General features: G+C 39.3%; 12 non-coding genes and 18 pseudogenes across 12 annotated transcripts; all 30 read left to right on the forward strand.

Moving 5' to 3' along the window:
* The first annotated feature begins 57 nt into the window (after positions 1 to 57).
* Positions 58 to 176, forward strand: LOC127937212 (uncharacterized; annotated as a pseudogene).
* A 641-nt stretch (positions 177 to 817) lies between these two features.
* On the forward strand, positions 818 to 936 carry LOC127937163 (5S ribosomal RNA). Its single transcript, XR_008148354.1, has one exon. It is a non-coding gene; the product is annotated as a 5S ribosomal RNA (ribosomal RNA).
* A 221-nt stretch (positions 937 to 1,157) lies between these two features.
* LOC127937176 (5S ribosomal RNA) lies at positions 1,158 to 1,276 on the forward strand. The gene has a single exon (XR_008148356.1). It is a non-coding gene; the product is annotated as a 5S ribosomal RNA (ribosomal RNA).
* A 510-nt stretch (positions 1,277 to 1,786) lies between these two features.
* LOC127936939 (uncharacterized) lies at positions 1,787 to 1,905 on the forward strand (annotated as a pseudogene).
* Positions 1,906 to 2,405: 500 nt separating this feature from the next.
* LOC127936940 (uncharacterized) lies at positions 2,406 to 2,524 on the forward strand (annotated as a pseudogene).
* A 499-nt stretch (positions 2,525 to 3,023) lies between these two features.
* On the forward strand, positions 3,024 to 3,142 carry LOC127937187 (5S ribosomal RNA). The gene has a single exon (XR_008148357.1). It is a non-coding gene; the product is annotated as a 5S ribosomal RNA (ribosomal RNA).
* A 653-nt stretch (positions 3,143 to 3,795) lies between these two features.
* Positions 3,796 to 3,914, forward strand: LOC127937344 (uncharacterized; annotated as a pseudogene).
* Positions 3,915 to 5,110: 1,196 nt separating this feature from the next.
* Positions 5,111 to 5,229, forward strand: LOC127937235 (uncharacterized; annotated as a pseudogene).
* A 501-nt stretch (positions 5,230 to 5,730) lies between these two features.
* On the forward strand, positions 5,731 to 5,849 carry LOC127937198 (5S ribosomal RNA). The gene has a single exon (XR_008148358.1). It is a non-coding gene; the product is annotated as a 5S ribosomal RNA (ribosomal RNA).
* Positions 5,850 to 6,787: 938 nt separating this feature from the next.
* LOC127936136 (uncharacterized) lies at positions 6,788 to 6,906 on the forward strand (annotated as a pseudogene).
* Positions 6,907 to 7,823: 917 nt separating this feature from the next.
* On the forward strand, positions 7,824 to 7,942 carry LOC127936941 (uncharacterized; annotated as a pseudogene).
* Positions 7,943 to 8,444: 502 nt separating this feature from the next.
* On the forward strand, positions 8,445 to 8,563 carry LOC127937210 (5S ribosomal RNA). The gene has a single exon (XR_008148359.1). It is a non-coding gene; the product is annotated as a 5S ribosomal RNA (ribosomal RNA).
* A 221-nt stretch (positions 8,564 to 8,784) lies between these two features.
* LOC127937221 (5S ribosomal RNA) lies at positions 8,785 to 8,903 on the forward strand. Its single transcript, XR_008148360.1, has one exon. It is a non-coding gene; the product is annotated as a 5S ribosomal RNA (ribosomal RNA).
* A 502-nt stretch (positions 8,904 to 9,405) lies between these two features.
* On the forward strand, positions 9,406 to 9,524 carry LOC127936942 (uncharacterized; annotated as a pseudogene).
* Positions 9,525 to 10,025: 501 nt separating this feature from the next.
* On the forward strand, positions 10,026 to 10,144 carry LOC127937876 (uncharacterized; annotated as a pseudogene).
* A 652-nt stretch (positions 10,145 to 10,796) lies between these two features.
* LOC127937334 (uncharacterized) lies at positions 10,797 to 10,915 on the forward strand (annotated as a pseudogene).
* A 1,335-nt stretch (positions 10,916 to 12,250) lies between these two features.
* Positions 12,251 to 12,369, forward strand: LOC127937233 (5S ribosomal RNA). The gene has a single exon (XR_008148361.1). It is a non-coding gene; the product is annotated as a 5S ribosomal RNA (ribosomal RNA).
* Positions 12,370 to 13,156: 787 nt separating this feature from the next.
* On the forward strand, positions 13,157 to 13,275 carry LOC127936137 (uncharacterized; annotated as a pseudogene).
* Positions 13,276 to 14,193: 918 nt separating this feature from the next.
* On the forward strand, positions 14,194 to 14,312 carry LOC127936944 (uncharacterized; annotated as a pseudogene).
* Positions 14,313 to 14,664: 352 nt separating this feature from the next.
* Positions 14,665 to 14,783, forward strand: LOC127936138 (uncharacterized; annotated as a pseudogene).
* A 642-nt stretch (positions 14,784 to 15,425) lies between these two features.
* LOC127936945 (uncharacterized) lies at positions 15,426 to 15,544 on the forward strand (annotated as a pseudogene).
* A 503-nt stretch (positions 15,545 to 16,047) lies between these two features.
* LOC127937244 (5S ribosomal RNA) lies at positions 16,048 to 16,166 on the forward strand. The gene has a single exon (XR_008148362.1). It is a non-coding gene; the product is annotated as a 5S ribosomal RNA (ribosomal RNA).
* Positions 16,167 to 16,387: 221 nt separating this feature from the next.
* Positions 16,388 to 16,506, forward strand: LOC127937255 (5S ribosomal RNA). Its single transcript, XR_008148363.1, has one exon. It is a non-coding gene; the product is annotated as a 5S ribosomal RNA (ribosomal RNA).
* Positions 16,507 to 16,871: 365 nt separating this feature from the next.
* LOC127937407 (uncharacterized) lies at positions 16,872 to 16,990 on the forward strand (annotated as a pseudogene).
* A 2,373-nt stretch (positions 16,991 to 19,363) lies between these two features.
* Positions 19,364 to 19,482, forward strand: LOC127936946 (uncharacterized; annotated as a pseudogene).
* Positions 19,483 to 21,733: 2,251 nt separating this feature from the next.
* Positions 21,734 to 21,852, forward strand: LOC127937267 (5S ribosomal RNA). Its single transcript, XR_008148364.1, has one exon. It is a non-coding gene; the product is annotated as a 5S ribosomal RNA (ribosomal RNA).
* A 795-nt stretch (positions 21,853 to 22,647) lies between these two features.
* On the forward strand, positions 22,648 to 22,766 carry LOC127936947 (uncharacterized; annotated as a pseudogene).
* Positions 22,767 to 23,269: 503 nt separating this feature from the next.
* Positions 23,270 to 23,388, forward strand: LOC127937279 (5S ribosomal RNA). Its single transcript, XR_008148365.1, has one exon. It is a non-coding gene; the product is annotated as a 5S ribosomal RNA (ribosomal RNA).
* A 221-nt stretch (positions 23,389 to 23,609) lies between these two features.
* LOC127937292 (5S ribosomal RNA) lies at positions 23,610 to 23,728 on the forward strand. Its single transcript, XR_008148368.1, has one exon. It is a non-coding gene; the product is annotated as a 5S ribosomal RNA (ribosomal RNA).
* A 365-nt stretch (positions 23,729 to 24,093) lies between these two features.
* On the forward strand, positions 24,094 to 24,212 carry LOC127937408 (uncharacterized; annotated as a pseudogene).
* Positions 24,213 to 24,480: the final 268 nt, after the last annotated feature.

Consider the following 24,480-nt stretch of genomic DNA (forward strand, 5'->3'; position numbering starts at 1 on the left):
TGTACTGGCGAGTAGATTGGCTGATCTTTAAATAGCCTTCTCTTTGCAGCAGTCTTCGCTTATGGCCATACCAGCCTGGCTATGCCTGATCTTGTCTGATCTCGTAAGCTAAGCAGGTTTGGGCCTGGTTAGTGCCTGGATGGGAGACTGCCTGGGAATGCCAGGTACTGTAAGCTTTTTTGAAATTTTTCACTTAGTATATAATAATTTTGCCAAAAAATAGAGTCAATGCCCGATCTCTGAATATAAGCAGGTTTGCGCCAGGTTAGTACATGGATGGGAGACTGCCTGGGAATACCAGGTGCTTTAAATGTTTGGATATTTTTCATGAATTATATAATAATCTTGCAAAAAAAAAAAAAAAAGAGTCAATGCCCGATCTCTGAATCATAGCAGGTTTAGGTCTGGTTAGTACTTGGATGAGAGACCGCCAAGGAATACCAGGTGCTTTAAGCTTTTGGAATTTTTTAACTTAGTATATAATAAATTTGGCAAAAAATAGAGTCAATGCCCGATCTCTGAATATAAGCAGGTTTGGGCCAGGTTAGTACATGGATGGGAGACTGCCTGGGAATACCAGGTGCTTTAAATTTTTGGATATTTTTCACGAATTATATAATAATCTTGCAAAAAAAAAAAAAAGAGTCAATGCCCGATCTCTGAATCTTAGCAGGTTTAGGTCTGGTTAGTACTTGGATGAGAGACCGCCTAGGAATACCAGGTGCTTTAAGCTTTTGGGGTTTCTTTCCTACTTTTATAATGTACTGGCGAGTAGATTGGCTGATCTTTAAATAGCCTTCTCTTTGCAGCAGTCTTCGCTTATGGCCATACCAGCCTGGCTATGCCCGATCTTGTCTGATCTCGGAAGCTAAGCAGGTTTGGGCCTGGTTAGTGCCTGGATGGGAGACCGCCTGGGAATACCAGGTACTGTAAGCTTTTTTGAAATTTTTCACTTAGTATATAATAATTTTGCCAAAAAATAGAGTCAATGCCCGATCTCTGAATATAAGCAGGTTTGGGCCAGGTTAGTAATTGGATGAGAGACCGCCTAGGAATACCAGGTGCTTTAAGCTTTTGGGGTTTCTTTCCTACTTTTATAATGTACTGGCGAGTAGATTGGCTGATCTTTAAATAGCCTTCTCTTTGCAGCAGTCTTCGCTTATGGCCATACCAGCCTGGCTATGCCCGATCTTGTCTGATCTCGGAAGCTAAGCAGGTTTGGGCCTGGTTAGTGCCTGGATGGGAGACCGCCTGGGAATACCAGGTACTGTAAGCTTTTTTGAAATTTTTCACTTAGTATATAATAATTTTGCCAAAAAATAGAGTCAATGCCCGATCTCTGAATATAAGCAGGTTTGCGCCAGGTTAGTACATGGATGGGAGACTGCCTGGGAATATCAGGTGCTTTAAATTTTTGGATATTTTTCACGAATTATATAATAATCTTGCAAAAAAAAAAAAAAAAAAAAAAAAAAGAGTCAATGCCCGATCTCTGAATCTTAGCAGGTTTAGGTCTGGTTAGTACTTGGATGAGAGACCGCCAAGGAATACCAGGTGCTTTAAGCTTTTGGAATTTTTTCACTTAGTATATAATAAATTTGGCAAAAAATAGAGTCAGTGCCCGATCTCTGAATATAAGCAGGTTTGGGCCAGGTTAGTACATGGATGGGAGACTGCCTAGGAATACCAGGTGCTTTAAGCTTTTGGGGTTTCTTTCCTACTTTTATAATGTACTGGCGAGTAGATTGGCTGATCTTTAAATAGCCTTCTCTTTGAAGCAGTCTTCGCTTATGGCCATACCAGCCTGGCTATGCCCGATCTTGTCTGATCTCGTAAGCTAAGCAGGTTTGGGCCTGGTTAGTGCCTGGATGGGAGACCGCCTGGGAATACCAGGTACTCTAAGTTTTTTTGAAATTTTTCACTTAGTATATAATAATTTTGCCAAAAAATATAGTCAATGCCCGATCTCTGAATATAAGCAGGTTTGCGCCAGGTTAGTACATGGATGGGAGACTGCCTGGGAATACCAGGTGCTTTAAATATTTGGATATTTTTCACGAATTATATATTAATCTTGCAAAAAAAAAAAAAAAAGAGTCAATGCCCGATCTCTGAATCTTAGCAGGTTTAGGTCTGGTTAGTACTTGGATGAGAGACCGCCAAGGAATACCAGGTGCTTTAAGCTTTTGGAATTTTTTCACTTAGTATATAATAAATTTGGCAAAAAATAGAGTCAGTGCCCGATCTCTGAATATAAGCAGGTTTGGGCCAGGTTAGTACATGGATGGGAGACTGCCTAGGAATACCAGGTGCTTTAAGCTTTTGGGGTTTCTTTCCTACTTTTATAATGTACTGGCGAGTAGATTGGCTGATCTTTAAATAGCCTTCTCTTTGAAGCAGTCTTCGCTTATGGCCATACCAGCCTGGCTATGCCCGATCTTGTCTGATCTCGTAAGCTAAGCAGGTTTGGGCCTGGTTAGTGCCTGGATGGGAGACCGCCTGGGAATACCAGGTACTCTAAGTTTTTTTGAAATTTTTCACTTAGTATATAATAATTTTGCCAAAAAATATAGTCAATGCCCGATCTCTGAATATAAGCAGGTTTGCGCCAGGTTAGTACATGGATGGGAGACTGCCTGGGAATACCAGGTGCTTTAAATATTTGGATATTTTTCACGAATTATATATTAATCTTGCAAAAAAAAAAAAAAAGAGTCAATGCCCGATCTCTGAATCTTAGCAGGTTTAGGTCTGGTTAGTACTTGGATGAGAGACCGCCAAGGAATACCAGGTGCTTTAAGCTTTTGGAATTTTTTCACTTAGTATATAATAAATTTGCCAAAAAATAGAGTCAATGCCCGATCTCTGAATATAAGCAGGTTTGGGCCAGGTTAGTAATTGGATGAGAGACCGCCTAGGAATACCAGGTGCTTTAAGCTTTTGGGGTTTCTTTCCTACTTTTATAATGTACTGGCGAGTAGATTGGCTGATCTTTAAATAGCCTTCTCTTTGCAGCAGTCTTCGCTTATGGCCATACCAGCCTGGCTATGCCCGATCTTGTCTGATCTCGGAAGCTAAGCAGGTTTGGGCCTGGTTAGTGCCTGGATGGGAGACCGCCTGGGAATACCAGGTACTGTAAGCTTTTTTGAAATTTTTCACTTAGTATATAATAATTTTGCCAAAAAATAGAGTCAATGCCCGATCTCTGAATATAAGCAGGTTTGCGCCAGGTTAGTACATGGATGGGAGACTGCCTGGGAATATCAGGTGCTTTAAATTTTTGGATATTTTTCACGAATTATATAATAATCTTGCAAAAAAAAAAAAAAAAAAAAAAAAAGAGTCAATGCCCGATCTCTGAATCTTAGCAGGTTTAGGTCTGGTTAGTACTTGGATGAGAGACCGCCAAGGAATACCAGGTGCTTTAAGCTTTTGGAATTTTTTCACTTAGTATATAATAAATTTGGCAAAAAATAGAGTCAATGCCCGATCTCTGAATATAAGCAGGTTTGGGCCAGGTTAGTACATGGATGGGAGACTGCCTGGGAATACCAGGTGCTTTAAATTTTTGGATATTTTTCACGAATTATATAATAATCTGGCAAAAAAAAAAAAAAAAAGAGTCAATGCCCGATCTCTGAATCTTAGCAGGTTTAGTTCTGGTTAGTACTTGGATGAGAGACCGCCAAGGAATACCAGGTGCTTTAAGCTTTTGGGGTTTCTTTCCTACTTTTATAATGTACTGGCGAGTAGATTGGCTGATCTTTAAATAGCCTTCTCTTTGCAGCAGTCTTCGCTCATGGCCATACCAGCCTGGCTATGCCCGATCTTGTCTGATCTCGTAAGCTAAGCAGGTTTGGGCCTGGTTAGTGCCTGGATGGGAGACTGCCTGGGAATGCCAGGTACTGTAAGCTTTTTTGAAATTTTTCACTTAGTATATAATAATTTTGCCAAAAAATAGAGTCAATGCCCGATCTCTGAATATAAGCAGGTTTGCGCCAGGTTAGTACATGGATGGGAGACTGCCTGGGAATACCAGGTGCTTTAAATGTTTGGATATTTTTCACGAATTATATAATAATCTTGCAAAAAAAAAAAAAAGAGTCAATGCCCGATCTCTGAATCATAGCAGGTTTAGGTCTGGTTAGTACTTGGATGAGAGACCGCCAAGGAATACCAGGTGCTTTAAGCTTTTGGAATTTTTTCACTTAGTATATAATAAATTTGGCAAAAAATAGAGTCAATGCCCGATCTCTGAATATAAGCAGGTTTGCGCCAGGTTAGTACATGGATGGGAGACTGCCTGGGAATACCAGGTGCTTTAAATGTTTGGATATTTTTCACGAATTATATAATAATCTTGCAAAAAAAAAAAAAGAGTCAATGCCCGATCTCTGAATTTTAGCAGGTTTAGGTCTAGTTAGTACTTGGATGAGAGACCGCCAAGGAATACCAGGTGCTTTAAGCTTTTGGAAATTTTTCACTTAGTATATAATAAATTTGGCAAAAAATAGAGTCAATGCCCGATCTTTGAATATAAGCAGGTTTGCGCCAGGTTGGTACATGGATGGGAGACTGCCTGGGAATACCAGGTGCTTTAAATTTTTGGATTTTTTTCACGAATTATATAATAATCTGGCAAAAAAAAAAAAAAAAGAGTCAATGCCCGATCTCTGAATCTTAGCAGGTTTAGATCTGGTTAGTACTTGGATGAGAGACCGCCAAGGAATACCAGGTGCTTTAAGCTTTTGGAATTTTTTCACTTAGTATATAATAAATTTGGCAAAAAATAGAGTCAGTGCCCGATCTCTGAATATAAGCAGGTTTGGGCCAGGTTAGTACATGGATGGGAGACTGCCTGGGAATACCAGGTGCTTTAAATTTTTGGATATTTTTCACAAATTATATAATAATCTTGCAAAAAAAAAAAAAAAAGAGTCAATGCCCGATCTCTGAATCTTAGCAGGTTTAGGTCTGGTTAGTACTTGGATGAGAGACCGCCTAGGAATACCAGGTGCTTTAAGCTTTTGGGGTTTCTTTCCTACTTTTATAATGTACTGGCGAGTAGATTGGCTGATCTTTAAATAGCCTTCTCTTTGCAGCAGTCTTCGCTTATGGCCATACCAGCTTGGCTATGCCCGATCTTGTCTGATCTCGTAAGCTAAGCAGGTTTGGGCCTGGTTAGTGCCTGGATGGGAGACCGCCTGGGAATACCAGGTACTCTAAGTTTTTTTGAAATTTTTCACTTAGTATATAATAATTTTGCCAAAAAATAGAGTCAATGCCCGATCTCTGAATATAAGCAGGTTTGCGCCAGGTTAGTACATGGATGGGAGACTGCCTGGGAATACCAGGTGCTTTAAATGTTTGGATATTTTTCACGAATTATATATTAATCTTGCAAAAAAAAAAAAAAAAAGAGTCAATGCCCGATCTCTGAATCTTAGCAGGTTTAGGTCTGGTTAGTACTTGGATGAGAGACCGCCAAGGAATACCAGGTGCTTTAAGCTTTTGGAATTTTTTCACTTAGTATATAATAAATTTGCCAAAAAATAGAGTCAATGCCCGATCTCTGAATATAAGCAGGTTTGGGCCAGGTTAGTAATTGGATGAGAGACCGCCTAGGAATACCAGGTGCTTTAAGCTTTTGGGGTTTCTTTCCTACTTTTATAATGTACTGGCGAGTAGATTGGCTGATCTTTAAATAGCCTTCTCTTTGCAGCAGTCTTCGCTTATGGCCATACCAGCCTGGCTATGCCCGATCTTGTCTGATCTCGGAAGCTAAGCAGGTTTGGGCCTGGTTAGTGCCTGGATGGGAGACCGCCTGGGAATACCAGGTACTGTAAGCTTTTTTGAAATTTTTCACTTAGTATATAATAATTTTGCCAAAAAATAGAGTCAATGCCCGATCTCTGAATATAAGCAGGTTTGCGCCAGGTTAGTACATGGATGGGAGACTGCCTGGGAATATCAGGTGCTTTAAATTTTTGGATATTTTTCACGAATTATATAATAATCTTGCAAAAAAAAAAAAAAAAAAAAAAAAAAAGAGTCAATGCCCGATCTCTGAATCTTAGCAGGTTTAGGTCTGGTTAGTACTTGGTTGAAAGACCGCCTAGGAATACCAGGTGCTTAAAGCTTTTGGAATTTTTTCACTTAGTATATAATAAATTTGGCAAAAAATAGAGTCAATGCCCGATCTCTGAATATAAGCAGGTTTGGGCCAGGTTAGTACATGGATGGGAGACTGCCTGGGAATACCAGGTGCTTTAAATTTTTGGATATTTTTCACGAATTATATAATAATCTTGCAAAAAAAAAAAAAAAAAGAAGAAGTCAATGCCCGATCTCTGAATCTTAGCAGGTTAAGGTCTGGTTAGTACTTGAATGATAGACCGCCAAGGAATACCAGGTGCTTTAAGCTTTTGGAATTTTTTCACTTAGTATATAATAAATTTGCCCAAAAATAGAGTCAATGCCCGATCTCTGAATATAAGCAGGTTTGGGCCAGGTTAGTACTTGGATGAGAGACTGCCTGGGAATACCAGGTGCTTTAAATTTTTGGATATTTTTCACAAATTATATAATAATCTTGCAAAAAAAAAATAAATAGAGTCAATGCCCGATCTCTGAATCTTAGCAGGTTTGGGCCAGGTTAGTACTTGGATGAGAGACCGCCTAGGAATACCAGGTGCTTTAAGCTTTTGGGGTTTCTTTCCTACTTTTATAATGTACTGGCGAGTAGATTGGCTGATCTTTAAATAGCCTTCTCTTTGCAGCTGTCTTCGCTTATGGCCATACCAGCCTGGCTATGCCCGATCTTGTCTGATCTCGTAAGCTAAGCAGGTTTGGGCCTGGTTAGTGCCTGGATGGGAGACCGCCTGGGAATGCCAGGTACTGTAAGCTTTTTTGAAATTTTTCACTTAGTATATAATAATTTTGCCAAAAAATAGAGTCAATGCCCGATCTCTGAATATAAGCAGGTTTGCGCCAGGTTAGTACATGGATGGGAGACTGCCTGGGAATACCAGGTGCTTTAAATGTTTGGATATTTTTCACGAATTATATAATAATCTTGCAAAAAAAAAAAAAGAGTCAATGCCCGATCTCTGAATTTTAGCAGGTTTAGGTCTAGTTAGTACTTGGATGAGAGACCGCCAAGGAATACCAGGTGCTTTAAGCTTTTGGAATTTTTTCACTTAGTATATAATAAATTTGGCAAAAAATAGAGTCAATGCCCGATCTCTGAATATAAGCAGGTTTGCGCCAGGTTAGTACATGGATGGGAGACTGCCTGGGAATACCAGGTGCTTTAAATTTTTGGATTTTTTTCACGAATTATATAATAATCTGGCAAAAAAAAAAAAAAAGAGTCAATGCCCGATCTCTGAATCTTAGCAGGTTTAGATCTGGTTAATACTTGGATGAGAGACCGCCAAGGAATACCAGGTGCTTTAAGCTTTTGGAATTTTTTCACTTAGTATATAATAAATTTGGCAAAAAATAGAGTCAGTGCCCGATCTCTGAATATAAGCAGGTTTGGGCCAGGTTAGTACATGGATGGGAGACTGCCTGGGAATACCAGGTGCTTTAAATTTTTGGATATTTTTCACAAATTATATAATAATCTTGCAAAAAAAAAAAAAAAGAGTCAATGCCCGATCTCTGAATCTTAGCAGGTTTAGGTCTGGTTAGTACTTGGATGAGAGACCGCCTAGGAATACCAGGTGCTTTAAGCTTTTGGGGTTTCTTTCCTACTTTTATAATGTACTGGCGAGTAGATTGGCTGATCTTTAAATAGCCTTCTCTTTGCAGCAGTCTTCGCTTATGGCCATACCAGCCTGGCTATGCCCGATCTTGTCTGATCTCGTAAGCTAAGCAGGTTTGGGCCTGGTTAGTGCCTGGATGGGAGACCGCCTGGGAATACCAGGTACTCTAAGTTTTTTTGAAATTTTTCACTTAGTATATAATAATTTTGCCAAAAAATAGAGTCAATGCCCGATCTCTGAATATAAGCAGGTTTGCGCCAGGTTAGTACATGGATGGGAGACTGCCTGGGAATACCAGGTGCTTTAAATGTTTGGATATTTTTCACGAATTATATATTAATCTTGCAAAAAAAAAAAAAAAAAAGAGTCAATGCCCGATCTCTGAATCTTAGCAGGTTTAGGTCTGGTTAGTACTTGGATGAGAGACCGCCAAGGAATACCAGGTGCTTTAAGCTTTTGGAATTTTTTCACTTAGTATATAATAAATTTGCCAAAAAATAGAGTCAATGCCCGATCTCTGAATATAAGCAGGTTTGGGCCAGGTTAGTAATTGGATGAGAGACCGCCTAGGAATACCAGGTGCTTTAAGCTTTTGGGGTTTCTTTCCTACTTTTATAATGTACTGGCGAGTAGATTGGCTGATCTTTAAATAGCCTTCTCTTTGCAGCAGTCTTCGCTTATGGCCATACCAGCCTGGCTATGCCCGATCTTGTCTGATCTCGGAAGCTAAGCAGGTTTGGGCCTGGTTAGTGCCTGGATGGGAGACCGCCTGGGAATACCAGGTACTGTAAGCTTTTTTAAAATTTTTCACTTAGTATATAATAATTTTGCCAAAAAATAGAGTCAATGCCCGATCTCTGAATATAAGCAGGTTTGGGCCAGGTTAGTAATTGGATGAGAGACCGCCTAGGAATACCAGGTGCTTTAAGCTTTTGGGGTTTCTTTCCTACTTTTATAATGTACTGGCGAGTAGATTGGCTGATCTTTAAATAGCCTTCTCTTTGCAGCAGTCTTCGCTTATGGCCATACCAGCCTGGCTATGCCCGATCTTGTCTGATCTCGGAAGCTAAGCAGGTTTGGGCCTGGTTAGTGCCTGGATGGGAGACCGCCTGGGAATACCAGGTACTGTAAGCTTTTTTGAAATTTTTCACTTAGTATATAATAATTTTGCCAAAAAATAGAGTCAATGCCCGATCTCTGAATATAAGCAGGTTTGCGCCAGGTTAGTACATGGATGGGAGACTGCCTGGGAATATCAGGTGCTTTAAATGTTTGGATATTTTTCACGAATTATATATTAATCTTGCAAAAAAAAAAAAAAAAAAGAGTCAATGCCCGATCTCTGAATCTTAGCAGGTTTAGGTCTGGTTAGTACTTGGATGAGAGACCGCCAAGGAATACCAGGTGCTTTAAGCTTTTGGAATTTTTTCACTTAGTATATAATAAATTTGGCAAAAAATAGAGTCACTGCCCGATCTCTGAATATAAGCAGGTTTGGGCCAGGTTAGTACATGGATGGGAGACTGCCTAGGAATACCAGGTGCTTTAAGCTTTTGGGGTTTCTTTCCTACTTTTATAATGTACTGGCGAGTAGATTGGCTGATCTTTAAATAGCCTTCTCTTTGAAGCAGTCTTCGCTTATGGCCATACCAGCCTGGCTATGCCCGATCTTGTCTGATCTCGTAAGCTAAGCAGGTTTGGGCCTGGTTAGTGCCTGGATGGGAGACCGCCTGGGAATACCAGGTACTCTAAGTTTTTTTGAAATTTTTCACTTAGTATATAATAATTTTGCCAAAAAATAGAGTCAATGCCCGATCTCTGAATATAAGCAGGTTTGCGCCAGGTTAGTACATGGATGGGAGACTGCCTGGGAATACCAGGTGCTTTAAATGTTTGGATATTTTTCACGAATTATATATTAATCTTGCAAAAAAAAAAAAAAAAAGAGTCAATGCCCGATCTCTGAATCTTAGCAGGTTTAGGTCTGGTTAGTACTTGGATGAGAGACCGCCAAGGAATACCAGGTGCTTTAAGCTTTTGGAATTTTTTCACTTAGTATATAATAAATTTGCCAAAAAATAGAGTCAATGCCCGATCTCTGAATATAAGCAGGTTTGGGCCAGGTTAGTAATTGGATGAGAGACCGCCTAGGAATACCAGGTGCTTTAAGCTTTTGGGGTTTCTTTCCTACTTTTATAATGTACTGGCGAGTAGATTGGCTGATCTTTAAATAGCCTTCTCTTTGCAGCAGTCTTCGCTTATGGCCATACCAGCCTGGCTATGCCCGATCTTGTCTGATCTCGTAAGCTAAGCAGGTTTGGGCCTGGTTAGTGCCTGGATGGGAGACCGCCTGGGAATACCAGGTACTGTAAGCTTTTTTGAAATTTTTCACTTAGTATATAATAATTTTGCCAAAAAATAGAGTCAATGCCCGATCTCTGAATATAAGCAGGTTTGCGCCAGGTTAGTACATGGATGGGAGACTGCCTGGGAATATCAGGTGCTTTAAATTTTTGGATATTTTTCACGAATTATATAATAATCTTGCAAAAAAAAAAAAAAAAAAAAAAAAAAGAGTCAATGCCCGATCTCTGAATCTTAGCAGGTTTAGGTCTGGTTAGTACTTGGATGAGAGACCGCCAAGGAATACCAGGTGCTTTAAGCTTTTGGAATTTTTTCACTTAGTATATAATAAATTTGGCAAAAAATAGAGTCAATGCCCGATCTCTGAATATAAGCAGGTTTGGGCCAGGTTAGTACATGGATGGGAGACTGCCTGGGAATACCAGGTGCTTTAAATTTTTGGATATTTTTCACGAATTATATAATAATCTGGCAAAAAAAAAAAAAAAGAGTCAATGCCCGATCTCTGAATCTTAGCAGGTTTAGGTCTGGTTAGTACTTGGATGAGAGACCGCCAAGGAATACCAGGTGCTTTAAGCTTTTGGGGTTTCTTTCCTACTTTTATAATGTACTGGCGAGTAGATTGGCTGATCTTTAAATAGCCTTCTCTTTGCAGCAGTCTTCGCTTATGGCCATACCAGCCTGGCTATGCCCGATCTTGTCTGATCTCGTAAGCTAAGCAGGTTTGGGCCTGGTTAGTGCCTGGATGGGAGACTGCCTGGGAATGCCAGGTACTGTAAGATTTTTTGAAATTTTTCACTTAGTATATAATAATTTTGCCAAAAAATAGAGTCAATGCCCGATCTCTGAATATAAGCAGGTTTGCGCCAGGTTAGTACATGGATGGGAGACTGCCTGGGAATACCAGGTGCTTTAAATGTTTGGATATTTTTCACGAATTATATAATAATCTTGCAAAAAAAAAAAAAAAAGAGTCAATGCCCGATCTCTGAATCATAGCAGGTTTAGGTCTGGTTAGTACTTGGATGAGAGACCGCCAAGGAATACCAGGTGCTTTAAGCTTTTGGAATTTTTTCACTTAGTATATAATAAATTTGGCAAAAAATAGAGTCAATGCCCGATCTCTGAATATAAGCAGGTTTGCGCCAGGTTAGTACATGGATGGGAGACTGCCTGGGAATACCAGGTGCTTTAAATGTTTGGATATTTTTCACGAATTATATAATAATCTTGCAAAAAAAAAAAAAAGAGTCAATGCCCGATCTCTGAATTTTAGCAGGTTTAGGTCTAGTTAGTACTTGGATGAGAGACCGCCAAGGAATACCAGGTGCTTTAAGCTTTTGGAAATTTTTCACTTAGTATATAATAAATTTGGCAACAAATAGAGTCAATGCCCGATCTCTGAATATAAGCAGGTTTGCGCCAGGTTAGTACATGGATGGGAGACTGCCTGGGAATACCAGGTGCTTTAAATTTTTGGATTTTTTTCACGAATTATATAATAATCTGGCAAAAAAAAAAAAAAAAGAGTCAATGCCCGATCTCTGAATCTTAGCAGGTTTAGATCTGGTTAGTACTTGGATGAGAGACCGCCAAGGAATACCAGGTGCTTTAAGCTTTTGGAATTTTTTCACTTAGTATATAATAAATTTGGCAAAAAATAGAGTCAGTGCCCGATCTCTGAATATAAGCAGGTTTGGGCCAGGTTAGTACATGGATGGGAGACTGCCTGGGAATACCAGGTGCTTTAAATTTTTGGATATTTTTCACAAATTATATAATAATCTTGCAAAAAAAAAAAAAAAAGAGTCAATGCCCGATCTCTGAATCTTAGCAGGTTTAGGTCTGGTTAGTACTTGGATGAGAGACCGCCAAGGAATACCAGGTGCTTTAAGCTTTTGGAATTTTTTCACTTAGTATATAATAAATTTGCCAAAAAATAGAGTCAATGCCCGATCTCTGAATATAAGCAGGTTTGGGCCAGGTTAGTAATTGGATGAGAGACCGCCTAGGAATACCAGGTGCTTTAAGCTTTTGGGGTTTCTTTCCTACTTTTATAATGTACTGGCGAGTAGATTGGCTGATCTTTAAATAGCCTTCTCTTTGCAGCAGTCTTCGCTTATGGCCATACCAGCCTGGCTATGCCCGATCTTGTCTGATCTCGGAAGCTAAGCAGGTTTGGGCCTGGTTAGTGCCTGGATGGGAGACCGCCTGGGAATACCAGGTACTGTAAGCTTTTTTGAAATTTTTCACTTAGTATATAATAATTTTGCCAAAAAATAGAGTCAATGCCCGATCTCTGAATATAAGCAGGTTTGCGCCAGGTTAGTACATGGATGGGAGACTGCCTGGGAATATCAGGTGCTTTAAATTTTTGGATATTTTTCACGAATTATATAATAATCTTGCAAAAAAAAAAAAAAAAAAAAAAAAAAGAGTCAATGCCCGATCTCTGAATCTTAGCAGGTTTAGGTCTGGTTAGTACTTGGATGAGAGACCGCCAAGGAATACCAGGTGCTTTAAGCTTTTGGAATTTTTTCACTTAGTATATAATAAATTTGGCAAAAAATAGAGTCAATGCCCGATCTCTGAATATAAGCAGGTTTGGGCCAGGTTAGTACATGGATGGGAGACTGCCTGGGAATACAAGGTGCTTTAAATTTTTGGATATTTTTCACGAATTATATAATAATCTGGCAAAAAAAAAAAAAAAGAGTCAATGCCCGATCTCTGAATCTTAGCAGGTTTAGGTCTGGTTAGTACTTGGATGAGAGACCGCCAAGGAATACCAGGTGCTTTAAGCTTTTGGAATTTTTTCACTTAGTATATAATAAATTTGGCAAAAAATAGAGTCAGTGCCCGATCTCTGAATATAAGCAGGTTTGGGCCAGGTTAGTACATGGATGGGAGACTGCCTAGGAATACCAGGTGCTTTAAGCTTTTGGGTTTCTTTCCTACTTTTATAATGTACTGGCGAGTAGATTGGCTGATCTTTAAATAGCCTTCTCTTTGCAGCAGTCTTCGCTTATGGCCATACCAGCCTGGCTATGCCCGATCTTGTCTGATCTCGTAAGCTAAGCAGGTTTGGGCCTGGTTAGTGCCTGGATGGGAGACCGCCTGGGAATGCCAGGTACTGTAAGCTTTTTTGAAATTTTTCACTTAGTATATAATAATTTTGCCAAAAAATAGAGTCAATGCCCGATCTCTGAATATAAGCAGGTTTGCGCCAGGTTAGTACATGGATGGGAGACTGCCTGGGAATACCAGGTGCTTTAAATGTTTGGATATTTTTCACGAATTATATAATAATCTTGCAAAAAAAAAAAAAAGAGTCAATGCCCGATCTCTGAATTTTAGCAGGTTTAGGTCTAGTTAGTACTTGGATGAGAGACCGCCAAGGAATACCAGGTGCTTTAAGCTTTTGGAATTTTTTCACTTAGTATATAATAAATTTGGCAAAAAATAGAGTCAATGCCCGATCTCTGAATATAAGCAGGTTTGCGCCAGGTTAGTACATGGATGGGAGACTGCCTGGGAATACCAGGTGCTTTAAATTTTTGGATTTTTTTCACGAATTATATAATAATCTGGCAAAAAAAAAAAAAAAGAGTCAATGCCCGATCTCTGAATCTTAGCAGGTTTAGATCTGGTTAATACTTGGATGAGAGACCGCCAAGGAATACCAGGTGCTTTAAGCTTTTGGAATTTTTTCACTTAGTATATAATAAATTTGGCAAAAAATAGAGTCAGTGCCCGATCTCTGAATATAAGCAGGTTTGGGCCAGGTTAGTACATGGATGGGAGACTGCCTGGGAATACCAGGTGCTTTAAATTTTTGGATATTTTTCACAAATTATATAATAATCTTGCAAAAAAAAAAAAAAAGAGTCAATTCCCGATCTCTGAATCTTAGCAGGTTTAGGTCTGGTTAGTACTTGGATGAGAGACCGCCTAGGAATACCAGGTGCTTTAAGCTTTTGGGGTTTCTTTCCTACTTTTATAATGTACTGGCGAGTAGATTGGCTGATCTTTAAATAGCCTTCTCTTTGCAGCAGTCTTCGCTTATGGCCATACCAGCCTGGCTATGCCCGATCTTGTCTGATCTCGTAAGCTAAGCAGGTTTGGGCCTGGTTAGTGCCTGGATGGGAGACCGCCTGGGAATACCAGGTACTCTAAGTTTTTTTGAAATTTTTCACTTAGTATATAATAATTTTGCCAAAAAGTCAATGCCCGATCTCTGAATCTTAGCAGGTTTAGGTCTGGTTAGTACTTGGATGAGAGACCGCCAAGGAATACCAGGTGCTTTAAGCTTTTGGAATTTTTTCACTTAGTATATAATAAATTTGCCAAAAAATAGAGTCAATGCCCGATCTCTGAATATAAGCAGGTTTGGGCCAGGTTAGTAATTGGATGAGAGACCGCCTAGGAATACCAGGTGCTTTAAGCTTTTGGGGTTTCTTTCCTACTTTTATAATGTACTGGCGAGTAGATTGGCTGATCTTTAAATAGCCTTCTCTTTGCAGCAGTCTTCGCTTATGGCCATACCAGCCTGGCTATGCCCGATCTTGTCTGATCTCGTAAGCTAAGCAGGTTTGGGCCTGGTTAGTGCCTGGATGGGAGACCGCCTGGGAATGCCAGGTACTGTAAGCTTTTTTGAAATTTTTCACTTAGTATATAATAATTTTGCCAAAAAATAGAGTCAATGCCCGATCTCTGAATATAAGCAGGTTTGCGCCAGGTTAGTACATGGATGGGAGACTGCCTGGGAATACCAGGTGCTTTAAATGTTTGGATATTTTTCACGAATTATATAATAATCTGGCAAAAAAAAAAAAAAAGAGTCAATGCCCGATCTCTGAATCTTAGCAGGTTTAGATCTGGTTAATACTTGGATGAGAGACCGCCAAGGAATACCAGGTGCTTTAAGCTTTTGGAATTTTTTCACTTAGTATATAATAAATTTGGCAAAAAATAGAGTCAGTGCCCGATCTCTGAATATAAGCAGGTTTGGGCCAGGTTAGTACATGGATGGGAGACTGCCTGGGAATACCAGGTGCTTTAAATTTTTGGATATTTTTCACAAATTATATAATAATCTTGCAAAAAAAAAAAAAAAAGAGTCAATGCCCGATCTCTGAATCTTAGCAGGTTTAGGTCTGGTTAGTACTTGGATGAGAGACCGCCTAGGAATACCAGGTGCTTTAAGCTTTTGGGGTTTCTTTCCTACTTTTATAATGTACTGGCGAGTAGATTGGCTGATCTTTAAATAGCCTTCTCTTTGCAGCAGTCTTCGCTTATGGCCATACCAGCCTGGCTATGCCCGATCTTGTCTGATCTCGTAAGCTAAGCAGGTTTGGGCCTGGTTAGTGCCTGGATGGGAGACCGCCTGGGAATACCAGGTACTCTAAGTTTTTTTGAAATTTTTCACTTAGTATACAATAATTTTGCCAAAAAATAGAGTCAATGCCCGATCTCTGAATATAAGCAGGTTTGCGCCAGGTTAGTACATGGATGGGAGACTGCCTGGGAATACCAGGTGCTTTAAATGTTTGGATATTTTTCACGAATTATATATTAATCTTGCAAAAAAAAAAAAAAAAAAAGAGTCAATGCCCGATCTCTGAATCTTAGCAGGTTTAGGTCTGGTTAGTACTTGGATGAGAGACCGCCAAGGAATACCAGGTGCTTTAAGCTTTTGGAATTTTTTCACTTAGTATATAATAAATTTGCCAAAAAATAGAGTCAATGCCCGATCTCTGAATATAAGCAGGTTTGGGCCAGGTTAGTAATTGGATGAGAGACCGCCTAGGAATACCAGGTGCTTTAAGCTTTTGGGGTTTCTTTCCTACTTTTATAATGTACTGGCGAGTAGATTGGCTGATCTTTAAATAGCCTTCTCTTTGCAGCAGTCTTCGCTTATGGCCATACCAGCCTGGCTATGCCCGATCTTGTCTGATCTCGGAAGCTAAGCAGGTTTGGGCCTGGTTAGTGCCTGGATGGGAGACCGCCTGGGAATACCAGGTACTGTAAGCTTTTTTGAAATTTTTCACTTAGTATATAATAATTTTGCCAAAAAATAGAGTCAATGCCCGATCTCTGAATATAAGCAGGTTTGGGCCAGGTTAGTAATTGGATGAGAGACCGCCTAGGAATACCAGGTGCTTTAAGCTTTTGGGGTTTCTTTCCTACTTTTATAATGTACTGGCGAGTAGATTGGCTGATCTTTAAATAGCCTTCTCTTTGCAGCAGTCTTCGCTTATGGCCATACCAGCCTGGCTATGCCCGATCTTGTCTGATCTCGGAAGCTAAGCAGGTTTGGGCCTGGTTAGTGCCTGGATGGGAGACCGCCTGGGAATACCAGGTACTGTAAGCTTTTTTGAAATTTTTCACTTAGTATATAATAATTTTGCCAAAAAATAGAGTCAATGCCCGATCTCTGAATATAAGCAGGTTTGCGCCAGGTTAGTACATGGATGGGAGACTGCCTGGGAATATCAGGTGCTTTAAATTTTTGGATATTTTTCACGAATTATATAATAATCTGGCAAAAAAAAAAAAAAAAAGAGTCAATGCCCGATCTCTGAATCTTAGCAGGTTTAGGTCTGGTTAGTACTTGGATGAGAGACCGCCAAGGAATACCAGGTGCTTTAAGCTTTTGGGGTTTCTTTCCTACTTTTATAATGTACTGGCGAGTAGATTGGCTGATCTTTAAATAGCCTTCTCTTTGCAGCAGTCTTCGCTTATGTCCATACCAGCCTGGCTATGCCCGATCTTGTCTGATCTCGTAAGCTAAGCAGGTTTGGGCCTGGTTAGTGCCTGGATGGGAGACTGCCTGGGAATGCCAGGTACTGTAAGCTTTTTTGAAATTTTTCACTTAGTATATAATAATTTTGCCAAAAAATAGAGTCAATGCCCGATCTCTGAATATAAGCAGGTTTGCGCCAGGTTAGTACATGGATGGGAGACTGCCTGGGAATACCAGGTGCTTTAAATGTTTGGATATTTTTCACGAATTATATAATAATCTTGCAAAAAAAAAAAAAAAGAGTCAATGCCCGATCTCTGAATCATAGCAGGTTTAGGTCTGGTTAGTACTTGGATGAGAGACCGCCAAGGAATACCAGGTGCTTTAAGCTTTTGGAATTTTTTCACTTAGTATATAATAAATTTGGCAAAAAATAGAGTCAATGCCCGATCTCTGAATATAAGCAGGTTTGCGCCAGGTTAGTACATGGATGGGAGACTGCCTGGGAATACCAGGTGCTTTAAATATTTGGATATTTTTCACGAATTATATAATAATCTTGCAAAAAAAAAAAAAAAGAGTCAATGCCCGATCTCTGAATTTTAGCAGGTTTAGGTCTAGTTAGTACTTGGATGAGAGACCGCCAAGGAATACCAGGTGCTTTAAGCTTTTGGAATTTTTTCACTTAGTATATAATAAATTTGGCAAAAAATAGAGTCAATGCCCGATCTCTGAATATAAGCAGGTTTGCGCCAGGTTAGTACATGGATGGGAGACTGCCTGGGAATACCAGGTGCTTTAAATTTTTGGATATTTTTCACGAATTATATAATAATCTGGCAAAAAAAAAAAAAGAGTCAATGCCCGATCTCTGAATCTTAGCAGGTTTAGGTCTGGTTAGTACCTGGTTGAAAGACCGCCTAGGAATACCAGGTGCTTAAAGCTTTTGGAATTTTTTCACTTAGTATATAATAAATTTGGCAAAAAATAGAGTCAATGCCCGATCTCTGAATATAAGCAGGTTTGGGCCAGGTTAGTACATGGATGGGAGACTGCCTGGGAATACCAGGTGCTTTAAATTTTTGGATATTTTTCACAAATTATATAATAATCTTGCAAAAAAAAAAAAAAAAAGAAGAAGTCAATGCCCGATCTCTGAATCTTAGCAGGTTAAGGTCTGGTTAGTACTTGAATGATAGACCGCCAAGGAATACCAGGTGCTTTAAGCTTTTGGAATTTTTTCACTTAGTATATAATAAATTTGCCAAAAAATAGAGTCAATGCCCGATCTCTGAATATAAGCAGGTTTGGGCCAGGTTAGTACTTGGATGAGAGACCGCCTAGGAATACCAGGTGCTTTAAGCTTTTGGGGTTTCTTTCCTACTTTTATAATGTACTGGCGAGTAGATTGGCTGATCTTTAAATAGCCTTCTCTTTGCAGCAGTCTTCGCTTATGGCCATACCAGCCTGGCTATGCCCGATCTTGTCTGATCTCGTAAGCTAATTTGGTTAGCCTGGTTAGTGCCTGGATGGGAGACCGCCTGGGAATGCCAGGTACTGTAAGCTTTTTTGAAATTTTTCACTTAGTATATAATAATTTTGCCAAAAAATAGAGTCAATGCCCGATCTCTGAATATAAGCAGGTTTGCGCCAGGTTAGTACATGGATGGGAGACTGCCTGGGAATACCAGGTGCTTTAAATGTTTGGATATTTTTCACGAATTATATAATAATCTTGCAAAAAAAAAAAAAGAGTCAATGCCCGATCTCTGAATTTTAGCAGGTTTAGGTCTAGTTAGTACTTGGATGAGAGACCGCCAAGGAATACCAGGTGCTTTAAGCTTTTGGAATTTTTTCACTTAGTATATAATAAATTTGGCAAAAAATAGAGTCAATGCCCGATCTCTGAATATAAGCAGGTTTGCGCCAGGTTAGTACATGGATGGGAGACTGCCTGGGAATACCAGGTGCTTTAAATTTTTGGATTTTTTTTCACGAATTATATAATAATCTGGCAAAAAAAAAAAAAAAGAGTCAATGCCCGATCTCTGAATCTTAGCAGGTTTATATCTGGTTAATACTTGGATGAGAGACCGCCAAGGAATACCAGGTGCTTTAAGCTTTTGGAATTTTTTCACTTAGTATATAATAAATTTGGCAAAAAATAGAGTCAGTGCCCGATCTCTGAATATAAGCAGGTTTGGGCCAGGTTAGTACATGGATGGGAGACTGCCTGGGAATACCAGGTGCTTTAAATTTTTGGTGATTTTTCACAAATTATATAATAATCTTGCAAAAAAAAAAAAAAAAGAGTCAATGCCCGATCTCTGAATCTTAGCAGGTTTAGGTCTGGTTAGTACTTGGATGAGAGACCGCCTAGGAATACCAGGTGCTTTAAGCTTTTGGGGTTTCTTTCCTACTTTTATAATGTACTGGCGAGTAGATTGGCTGATCTTTAAATAGCCTTCTCTTTGCAGCAGTCTTCGCTTATGGCCATACCAGCCTGGCTATGCCCGATCTTGTCTGATCTCGTAAGCTAAGCAGGTTTGGGCCTGGTTAGTGCCTGGATGGGAGACCGCCTGGGAATACCAGGTACTCTAAGTTTTTTTGAAATTTTTCACTTAGTATATAATAATTTTGCCAAAAAATAGAGTCAATGCCGATCTCTGAATATAAGCAGGTTTGCGCCAGGTTAGTACATGGATGGGAGACTGCCTGGGAATACCAGGTGCTTTAACCCCTTTAAGTGCGAACATCGCCGACGGCCCCAGTTTATTATTGTTTCACTTTCACAGCACATTAAACATCATGGTCTTACTTCATCTGGACAAACTGTGCATCAATTGAAAGTTTAAAGACTCTAGTTTCGATATTTGACCAATATTTTGATAAAACATTGTTGCAGTGACAGATATTTAGTGATTTATGTCAGAAGTGCAAAATAATAAATCCGTATTATGCCACATTTTGAATAGAAATTAATCACTAACTAATATTCAGTCAGGTCAGCAGCGGTTTATTTGTGTTCACATAGACTCACTGAACAGCGTCAATAAGGATTTATAGACAAAAGATGCATATCTGCGGAGATATATGGATATTTTTACTGATGTTTACTTCATATTTCTTCAGACAGAATCGTCATTTCTATTCATTTTCCACGGATTTACGCGATCTGATGATAAACAGTCTCTCCCAGCGATCTGTGTGTGCGCAGTGGTGTCAGCTCGTGTGGTGTGTGACTCAGACTCTGATTGGGCCTTGCCAAATGTCAATCTTACAGTGTCATATATGGACACCGCCACATCGTGTCACATGCTTCCTGCACACTTCCTGGTAGTTATCTGGCCAAAACAACACTGAAACACCTCTGTACACACGAAATATCCAAATAATAAACCCGCGATTACGATAGTAAAGCTTGGTATGAGAATTTCTTGAGATCTGGGGCGTTTTAATAAAAAAAATCGAAAATGTACATGGAAAATGCTAACTTGTGCAGCGATGAAAAAGGCTACAAATAACATATTTTTACAACAGTAAACGACCAAATTCCATCCCTGATCGCTAAAGGAAGTTATTATAAACACTCGATCGGGGTTTAAAGTGAGTTTTGAGTAAAAGTGTGTTAATAATTTCATAAATTGTCTGCTGTAGCTAGATGCTAACGTTAGCTACAATGCTACTAATAGCAGGTGCTTTTCTTCTTCATAATGCATTTTTGTCTCAATAATTCACGTAAGGTCGTAAGAAAATGTTTTGTTGTATTTTTATAGTAAGACTTTTGATAAATAAGGGCTAAATGCAAAGAGAGACTGAAGTGAGATCGCTGCTTTGTTGCTTTGTAAAGCCTGAAAAACCACAATCAAGGCTAATAAAGGTGGAATAAAAACAAAAGAATAATGATAAAAGAATAATGCGGATAATGTGTCGTACCTGGCGGAGGTGTGAAAGACTCGTTTGGTGAGAACAATACAATCATGAAACGGGCAGTTTTCACAGCCAAACACACATATAAAACACACATCAGTGTTTACATGTGAGATCTTACAGAGATGACAAGGGCCATAAATCAATCTGATTAGCCTTCTCTAAAAACACACATGACATGGCCTTAGAAAATATTTTATAAAATTCACAGTTTTACAGATTCGATTATGACATTTTTTATGAAGTTTTGGAAGACTTGTGGCCTTAGCTACACTGTGTTTTCAAACTCATTTCCTACATCAACAATTTTTTAAATACATTTAAAACATGTTTTTAATATTTTTATTTTTGTTTTTATGTTTGAGCTTATATATCTCTATTATCATAACAGTCTGAGTGATTCTGATTCCTGAACAGTAAACTTTAAAGTGTCAGCTTTGTGAACAAAGGTTGAATATGTATCTAGTCAGAAAGAATCATGAGCAGAAACCTTTTTATTTTGGGTATGTCATTTCTGTCTCCATGCCAAAAAAGGGGGGTTACTAGTAAGGGGTTAAATGTTTGGATATTTTTCACGAATTATATATTAATCTTGCAAAAAAAAAAAAAAAAAAGAGTCAATGCCCGATCTCTGAATCTTAGCAGGTTTAGGTCTGGTTAGTACTTGGATGAGAGACCGCCAAGGAATACCAGGTGCTTTAAGCTTTTGGAATTTTTTCACTTAGTATATAATAAATTTGCCAAAAAATAGAGTCAATGCCCGATCTCTGAATATAAGCAGGTTTGGGCCAGGTTAGTAATTGGATGAGAGACCGCCTAGGAATACCAGGTGCTTTAAGCTTTTGGGGTTTCTTTCCTACTTTTATAATGTACTGGCGAGTAGATTGGCTGATCTTTAAATAGCCTTCTCTTTGCAGCAGTCTTCGCTTATGGCCATACCAGCCTGGCTATGCCCGATCTTGTCTGATCTCGGAAGCTAAGCAGGTTTGGGCCTGGTTAGTGCCTGGATGGGAGACCGCCTGGGAATACCAGGTACTGTAAGCTTTTTTGAAATTTTTCACTTAGTATATAATAATTTTGCCAAAAAATAGAGTCAATGCCCGATCTCTGAATATAAGCAGCTTTGCGCCAGGTTAGTACATGGATGGGAGACTGCCTGGGAATATCAGGTGCTTTAAATTTTTGGATATTTTTCACGAATTATATAATAATCTTGCAAAAAAAAAAAAAAAAAAAAAAAATAGAGTCAATGCCCGATCTCTGAATATAAGCAGGTTTGCGCCAGGTTAGTACATGGATGGGAGACTGCCTGGGAATACCAGGTGCTTTAAATGTTTGGATATTTTTCACGAATTATATAATAATCTGGCAAAAAAAAAAAAAAAGAGTCAATGCCCGATCTCTGAATCTTAGCAGGTTTAGATCTGGTTAATACTTGGATGAGAGACCGCCAAGGAATACCAGGTGCTTTAAGCTTTTGGAATTTTTTCACTTAGTATATAATAAATTTGGCAAAAAATAGAGTCAGTGCCCGATCTCTGAATATAAGCAGGTTTGGGCCAGGTTAGTACATGGATGGGAGACTGCCTGGGAATACCAGGTGCTTTAAATTTTTGGATATTTTTCACAAATTATATAATAATCTTGCAAAAAAAAAAAAAAAAGAGTCAATGCCCGATCTCTGAATCTTAGCAGGTTTAGGTCTGGTTAGTACTTGGATGAGAGACCGCCTAGGAATACCAGGTGCTTTAAGCTTTTGGGGTTTCTTTCCTACTTTTATAATGTACTGGCGAGTAGATTGGCTGATCTTTAAATAGCCTTCTCTTTGCAGCAGTCTTCGCTTATGGCCATACCAGCCTGGCTATGCCCGATCTTGTCTGATCTCGTAAGCTAAGCAGGTTTGGGCCTGGTTAGTGCCTGGATGGGAGACCGCCTGGGAATACCAGGTACTCTAAGTTTTTTTGAAATTTTTCACTTAGTATACAATAATTTTGCCAAAAAATAGAGTCAATGCCCGATCTCTGAATATAAGCAGGTTTGCGCCAGGTTAGTACATGGATGGGAGACTGCCTGGGAATACCAGGTGCTTTAAATGTTTGGATATTTTTCACGAATTATATATTAATCTTGCAAAAAAAAAAAAAAAAAAAGAGTCAATGCCCGATCTCTGAATCTTAGCAGGTTTAGGTCTGGTTAGTACTTGGATGAGAGACCGCCAAGGAATACCAGGTGCTTTAAGCTTTTGGAATTTTTTCACTTAGTATATAATAAATTTGCCAAAAAATAGAGTCAATGCCCGATCTCTGAATATAAGCAGGTTTGGGCCAGGTTAGTAATTGGATGAGAGACCGCCTAGGAATACCAGGTGCTTTAAGCTTTTGGGGTTTCTTTCCTACTTTTATAATGTACTGGCGAGTAGATTGGCTGATCTTTAAATAGCCTTCTCTTTGCAGCAGTCTTCGCTTATGGCCATACCAGCCTGGCTATGCCCGATCTTGTCTGATCTCGGAAGCTAAGCAGGTTTGGGCCTGGTTAGTGCCTGGATGGGAGACCGCCTGGGAATACCAGGTACTGTAAGCTTTTTTGAAATTTTTCACTTAGTATATAATAATTTTGCCAAAAAATAGAGTCAATGCCCGATCTCTGAATATAAGCAGGTTTGGGCCAGGTTAGTAATTGGATGAGAGACCGCCTAGGAATACCAGGTGCTTTAAGCTTTTGGGGTTTCTTTCCTACTTTTATAATGTACTGGCGAGTAGATTGGCTGATCTTTAAATAGCCTTCTCTTTGCAGCAGTCTTCGCTTATGGCCATACCAGCCTGGCTATGCCCGATCTTGTCTGATCTCGGAAGCTAAGCAGGTTTGGGCCTGGTTAGTGCCTGGATGGGAGACCGCCTGGGAATACCAGGTACTGTAAGCTTTTTTGAAATTTTTCACTTAGTATATAATAATTTTGCCAAAAAATAGAGTCAATGCCCGATCTCTGAATATAAGCAGGTTTGCGCCAGGTTAGTACATGGATGGGAGACTGCCTGGGAATATCAGGTGCTTTAAATTTTTGGATATTTTTCACGAATTATATAATAATCTGGCAAAAAAAAAAAAAAAAAGAGTCAATGCCCGATCTCTGAATCTTAGCAGGTTTAGGTCTGGTTAGTACTTGGATGAGAGACCGCCAAGGAATACCAGGTGCTTTAAGCTTTTGGGGTTTCTTTCCTACTTTTATAATGTACTGGCGAGTAGATTGGCTGATCTTTAAATAGCCTTCTCTTTGCAGCAGTCTTCGCTTATGTCCATACCAGCCTGGCTATGCCCGATCTTGTCTGATCTCGTAAGCTAAGCAGGTTTGGGCCTGGTTAGTGCCTGGATGGGAGACTGCCTGGGAATGCCAGGTACTGTAAGCTTTTTTGAAATTTTTCACTTAGTATATAATAATTTTGCCAAAAAATAGAGTCAATGCCCGATCTCTGAATATAAGCAGGTTTGCGCCAGGTTAGTACATGGATGGGAGACTGCCTGGGAATACCAGGTGCTTTAAATGTTTGGATATTTTTCACGAATTATATAATAATCTTGCAAAAAAAAAAAAAAAGAGTCAATGCCCGATCTCTGAATCATAGCAGGTTTAGGTCTGGTTAGTACTTGGATGAGAGACCGCCAAGGAATACCAGG

The sequence above is a fragment of the Carassius gibelio genome, chromosome A19, assembly GCF_023724105.1.
Source record: "Carassius gibelio isolate Cgi1373 ecotype wild population from Czech Republic chromosome A19, carGib1.2-hapl.c, whole genome shotgun sequence".
Taxonomy (NCBI): domain Eukaryota; kingdom Metazoa; phylum Chordata; class Actinopteri; order Cypriniformes; family Cyprinidae; genus Carassius; species Carassius gibelio.